This window comes from Pogona vitticeps, chromosome 1, assembly GCF_051106095.1.
Source record: "Pogona vitticeps strain Pit_001003342236 chromosome 1, PviZW2.1, whole genome shotgun sequence".
NCBI classification, from domain to species: domain Eukaryota; kingdom Metazoa; phylum Chordata; class Lepidosauria; order Squamata; family Agamidae; genus Pogona; species Pogona vitticeps.
In genome coordinates, this window is record NC_135783.1 from 11,788,398 (window position 1) to 11,795,114 (window position 6,717).

The following is a 6,717-nucleotide window of genomic DNA, read 5'->3' on the forward strand; positions in this document are numbered from 1 at the left end:
ACATATTGCCATGAAGGGGCTGGCCAGGGGTTCTTCCTTCCATGACTGCCACCAATCTGGTTTTCCACCCAAGTTCATACATTATAGCACTAGCTTTCCATTCTTAATGGATTTGGAACTCGTGGGGGATCTTCTTTCCTAATTTCAGTCATCACTCCACTGATTCATGATTGCAAGTACTTTTTTATGTGGCTACCCAGAGAACTGGCTTTTCAGAACACCAAAGCTGTTCCCGGCTGCTTTGTGAAGGTCATCGGGCTGAGCTGTGTGGGGTTCAGTGTCTTGCTCGTGTATGCCTCATAGAATCATATAGAGAGCTAAGTGCCATCTAGGCTGCTGATACCCACACTCTGCTTCCTTCAATCATGCTCTTCTGTGTTTGTTCCACTAGCCACCAGCTGCCACTGGTTGCCACAACAATAGGCTGAACATGTATGTATTTTTTTTCCAGGTTTTCTGCTCCACTTACACTCTCTTTCATCAACTTGAGGCTACATATTGTGTCATAGTCATATCTTCAAGAAGGGGTTAGTGTGCCATAAAATAGAGCATTGGAGGTGTAGCACAGCGAGCCATGGAAGAATACAGAAAATGAGCCTGGCCATGTATGTTTTGTTCCACCAACAAAGATGGGTGGGCTTCCAGCAAAACTAGTTTAAAGGATTTTTTTAAAAATTAAAATCTCTTAATGTAAACACAGGAAACCAAATGGAAGAGTGGGTTGGGAAACCACCATGTTCAGATATATTACTTTGCAGGGATACATTTAGATTTAGAGGTACATTTTGTGGGATCTTATTAGAGCCTTCCACAGCTGGCATGTGTGGAAACTTTCACGCATGCTGGGTAGATTAAAGACAGAAACTTGAAAATTTGAAATTTGCCTCAGTAAAGGTAGGTCTCTGACTGGGCTAGGAAACCAACTGGTTCTTGGTAGAGTGGACTAACAAGGCTATCTCTTATCAGCAGTGGATTTTAGCAAGAATCTCTGGATAAACCCCATGTTCTACAGCACACTTGAGGTCCTTCAGTCCCTAAAGAGATCCACAATGTTTTATCCCTTGATATCTTCCCAGAGACTGCAAGGTTCTGAAGAGGGAATCTTATTGTTTTGGCAGCACCGTGCAAGCAATAATGATAGACCTATAGCCTCCACCCCCCCTTCCCAAGAGTTGCTTCTGGATTTTTAGATAATTACAGCTTGCGAAGCAGCTCCTCCAGTCTTGCTTTGCTTGCGGGTTTGCACAAACCTTCACTGTAACTTTGGAAAGGAAAACTAATGTTCTAACATCCACATCAGACAGATTTGGACATGTCCTGGCAGAGCCTCCAGAAGGGGAGGGTGTGAGATAGTGGGAGACACAGTGCTAACATGGGAGAGGAAGTGTCACGTTACAGTTGTATTCCTTGACTTCATAAAGCTGTCGACAGACAGGACTTTCTTTGAAAAATACATTGACAAAGTATATCTACACTAAAACTTATGAGAGGTTTTCGGAGGGCAGCAAACATGGGTCAATGGATTTGAAGGTGTCCTATGAAAGGAAAAGTTCAAGAAGCCATCCTGTTTAGCCTGGAAGCCTAGGAGGGACAAGATTTATTGGGCAGGAGGGTAGATAGCAACGGACCATCAGGGAAAACATCTTGATGTTAAGGAACAGTTCAACTATGGACCCAGTTACCAAAGAGGTCTTCAACTGGAGTCTTGAAGCTGGAAGCATGTATCACATTTATGGGTCTGAGGCCAAAATAACATCATGCTTTCAAGCATCACACACTTTGACTTGAGCGGCTCTGAACAATACTTAGAAGCAGCTACTTAACAATCAACATGACTTTTAGTTAAATCATTCTATAGTGTCAAGCATCCTTTAATGGTCACATCAGTGCCATTTTTAAAAATTTATTATACTGTATGTTTATCATAATGTACTTTTAGCTCAAAGCAGCATACATTCTGGGTAGATGTGGTTGTGTTACATATGTAACAAAACCATCTATATATATAAATGGACTGGAGTGCACACTCTTCCGTGCAGATCCACCTGTAAGATGCTCCACCCCCCAGTGGACTCAGTAAATGTCCAATTGGCTGGGTAAAATGTGGGTCAAGTGCTGATCTAGCTGCAGAGGGTTATGGGAGCTGGCTGGCCACATGGCAGACAATGAGGGAAGATCCCTCAGACATAGTTCCTCTGCTGAGCTGAAAACCTGGCCCTCCTGAATCAAGAAGGAACGGTCCCAGTTCATCTGCAAAGTCTATAGATTGACTTCCTCAGCCTTCTCCATCTCAGGCTTTGCCACTCACCCCTTGCTTCAGTAACTTTGTTGATGATGGTTCAGCCATAATGGGAGTAGTGCACTGGGGAGGGGTTTGGGAGTGTGTCTGCATGAGTGTTCGCAATGAACAGATAGGCGGGGCATAAATGAATGAATGAATGAATGAATGAATGAATGAATGAATGAATGAATGAATGAATGAATGAATGAATGAATGAATGAATGAATACATACATACATACATACATACATACATACATACATACATACATACATACATACATACATACATACATACATACATACATACACACATACATACATACTGTACATAAAATGATTCACATATTGTCACAGCCTTCAGGACAGCACATGTGGGCAAGTGATTGTGAGCATACAACCAGATCCAGTTTTCTAGATGGGGGTAGGAGGACTGACCCCCATTTCAAGTTAGGGTTCCTGTGATTGGGTTCATTTGAAAGTTGCGGCAGTTCCTCAACTTTGGCGGGAAATAATGACTGAGACGTGTCCATACTGTTTACAACTTCGACTTTATTAACTCTCAGTGTTTCAACAACCCCTGCAACCAGATCATAACAAGACAAATCAGGCAAAATTCCATAACTAGATGAGGATAGTTTTTCTTGAAAATTAGGATAACTCACTGAGGGGCTGGACCAAAACGCTCCTAATCCATGGAATTCCGTAGAGGGGTACTCCGTACCTTGCAAACGGCGCTGCAACACGGGTGTTGAGCCCAGTCTCCCTCTTTCTGTGGCTTGTTGTACGTCTGATTTGGCTGGATACCCTTCCTCCCACCTCTTTGCCCCCGTGGGAAAGCAATCACTGTCCATTCTTGAGTTTCAAACATCGTCTCTCCTACTCTTTTCACCCCTGGGTCTGTAACAACCCATTGACCTTTAGGTTAGGAAAGTCTTTCAAAAGGCCACGCGTTCTCTCATACTTTGAATCTACTCCTTCACTCTCGAATCTACTGACTAATCTCCTCTCTCCTTGATCTTTTATACCTTCCTCCCATGCTGACATCTTTAGCTCCTCCCCTTTTCCTCCCTCCCCTTCTTCTACCAGACAGACCTCTATCTTCCCTTTCTCCTCCCCTGGTGGCTCTATGGGTGAAGATGGCTCACTTTCCTCCTTCTTTCCTTCACCGTTCCCCAAAACGATCTTGCAGGTGAACACTAGTAGCCCTGGAAATGGCATTCATGTCAAAGTCCACCAGTTCCATTGCATATAATATGCAGTTAAACTGAATGAAGTTAGAATTGCAGAGTGCAGTGATGACCAGTTGCTCAGAGGGCTTGCAGGAAGGATTTGACAAATTCATGAGCAATGGAATTGTTTATAACGATTAGCCTTGGCAATTAAATCAGAAGCCTGAAGCTAGCAAATTGGATGCTGAACTCAAATCAATAGGTAAATTTAATATCTTCTGCCTGCTTCCTGGCCCTTAATGCCTCGGTTTTTAGTATAGCTGTCCATGTGAAATTCACAACCAGCAGAATCTCTCTTCTGGCAAAACTCTTAAAAACTCAGCAATACGGCTGAGAATTTATTGCTGAGAAACAGGATGGGTGTGTGTGTGTGGTGTTCTAGATGTTGGGTTCCTAGATAGGCCATCATGAATAGGGAGGTGCCTTTTGGTTAGCCCAGTGGTTCTTAACCTTTGTTACTCGGATGCTTTTGAACTGTAACTCCCAGAAACCCCAGTCAGGACAGCTGGTGGTGAAGGCTTCTGGGGGTTGCAGTCCAAAACTCCTGAGTAACCCAAGGTTAAGAACCAGTGGGTTAGCCCAGAGGCCATTACTTAGTTGGACTACCACTTCCATCAGCAAGACCTGCAAAAGTCTGTGATGAGGAATGTTGTGAGGTGCAGTGTGACAACAGTGGTTCCCTTGGGTCCCCAGATGTTCTTGGACTGCAACTCCCAGAAGCCCTTGCCAACATAACTAGTGGTGGAGGCTTCTGGAAGTTTTAGTTCAAGAATGTCTGGGGACCTAAGGTTGGGAACCACTGATCTAGATGGTCAAAAGTTGCTAAATCCTGTTCTGTTGTCTAGCGGTAGCCAAACTATTTGATAAATGTACCAAGCTCAGGCTGAAAACTGTACAGTAATACCACTCTAGGGCACACTAGATTGGTGTTTTTGTCTCCCTTCACTCTACTTTGGGAGTGAAGCAACATCAGCCCAACATAGTGTCATTAATTGATCCCCGTGGGCCTCCTCAGCTTCCAGACAGGACTGCCACAATTTCCAGCCACCTGTCCCTTCTTCATAAAAATACAACCCTGGGTCATCCAACCATCATAAACTCATTTCTTGCATTCTCCAGACCTCAAGGAATCCCCTCTTTGGTTGCACAAACTGGATTATTTTCCGCCTCCGTCAGCAATCAACAGACTTGCTGCTTTAGATCCCATTTTCCTACGATTTGTCCAGCAAGAACTGGTTTGAAGGTCAAGAAGTCAGGCTAATCCCTGTGCATCACCCGAATTACCGTAAAATATACAGCTAAAACATCCTACTAGTTACACAGGGTGGACCAAATATGTATTTCTTAGAGCTATTCTATTTTTATCCTTTCTCCCAATGGAGAGGCTTTGCACAAAATGATTGCCAAAATCCATATAGACAAGACAAAAAACATATTTCACTCATGTCACTTTAAAAATACTGTGTGTGTGTGTGTGTTTGTGTGTGCGCGCGCATGCACACATGATGCTTTTCTCTTATAACTCTATATTGATTTTTCAGCTCAGTCTCTGTCATTAGCTGCAGCTCAGCCTCGTTCTTGTTAATAAATGATGCATTCTTGCATTAAATCCATGTATTGAAATCTGCTGATGTTCGTATTGCTCAGTGTGTAAACAGAAAGAGAGCTTGTTATAAGTTTGCGTTTTGATTACTTTGAGTGACTCTATCCTTGTGGTTTTCTATCTAGTGAAATGACCGATGGTAGTTAGAGACTGTGTAATAGAGTCTTAATTTTCATCCCTCCTTTTCTCCTAGTCATGGTGAGGTCACCAAGGGAAGAAATAGCTTAGGTTTAGGTCAGCATCCCCAAATTATTTCTTTATGTGCCTCCTTGACTGGAGCTGGTTGATCCATAGGGTCCCTTCCAGTTCTAAAATGATGATGATTGGGTGCCATCAGTGAATATAATGTCCACAAAAGGATAGGGTCCCTGCCCCCAAAAAACTTGCTATCTAAAATCTGAAATGAGAAACAATAGAGGAATGAAGGATATTACAGAGCTTTACAAAAATAATTATAATTCTCAAATTGAAATTGTCATCTGTTTTAGCTATGTTTCAAACATGAGGTAATTTGTTTTTAGGGGTTAAAGAAAGCCATTTGGAGGGGAACCCTTTTTGCTTTTGAAATAAAGCACCATTCTGAAGTGTTCTTTGAATTTTGTTAAAATCAAAATGGCTACTGCTGTAGGAAATGGCTGCCACTCACTGGGTGTGTGTGTGTTATTATATTGGATAGCAATTGAAAATCTATAGAAAAACACACCTTTGTGCAGGGCAGGCAGATCATTCCTCCAGCAGATCATGCCATTTGGGAGCATGATGCTGTCTATCCCTCCATAGAAAAGGCAATGACTGAAGCTAGCAGCTACCAAAATATAAAGTTACAGTGCATTTTTTTAAAAAAGGTCAACTTTGGGGAAAGTATGATTTATATGTGGAAAGCATGTCCTGCCCCTCCACCCCCCCCCCAAAAAAAACACACCTTGATGGTTAAAAACAGATTTAAAGATTTTAAAAGGTGTCTCATGCTGGGCAGAGGGAGGGAATCATATCAGAGATTAACCCTGCAAACTCAACAGAGTTCAATGGGAGTTATTTGTGAGCAAACATGCTGAAAAAGGAGTGAAATTATATGCAAAAATGAAGTTGGGAGAGGAATAATTTCCCAGAAAAATGTTACTTTTTAAAATTCATTGAGGGGATTTCTCTCATTTTTGGTTAAGTCAATATTTCTTCTCCCCTCTAGGAAAAAATGAAGGCAGGACGTAACTGGAGCTATAATACAGCACTCAAAAGTAGCTTCCCATTCCCATTGGGGGGGTAGTGGAATGCCCTGGGACTGTGCAGCTCGCCCAAGGCCGCGCAGGCTGGCTTTTCTCAGATGCCCAGTGGGGCACTGAACGTCCTGTCTCTAGCTCTGCAGCCAGGTACCTCATTTGGAGGAAGCTGCTGTCTGTGACCCTGGCGGGCCATCTGCTCTAGCCCCACACTCCCTGAAAGGTTGGCAAGAGCCTGCTGCTCTGAGATCTGAAGGACAGGAGGAGGAAAGAAGTGCAAAGGTCTACAGGTGATGAGTGCAAGACCTGGGCGCAGAAGGGGGATCAAAGGAGGACCAGGAGGAAGGCTCAGGCCCTTCTTTGGGATTGGGGACATTTGGAGGAG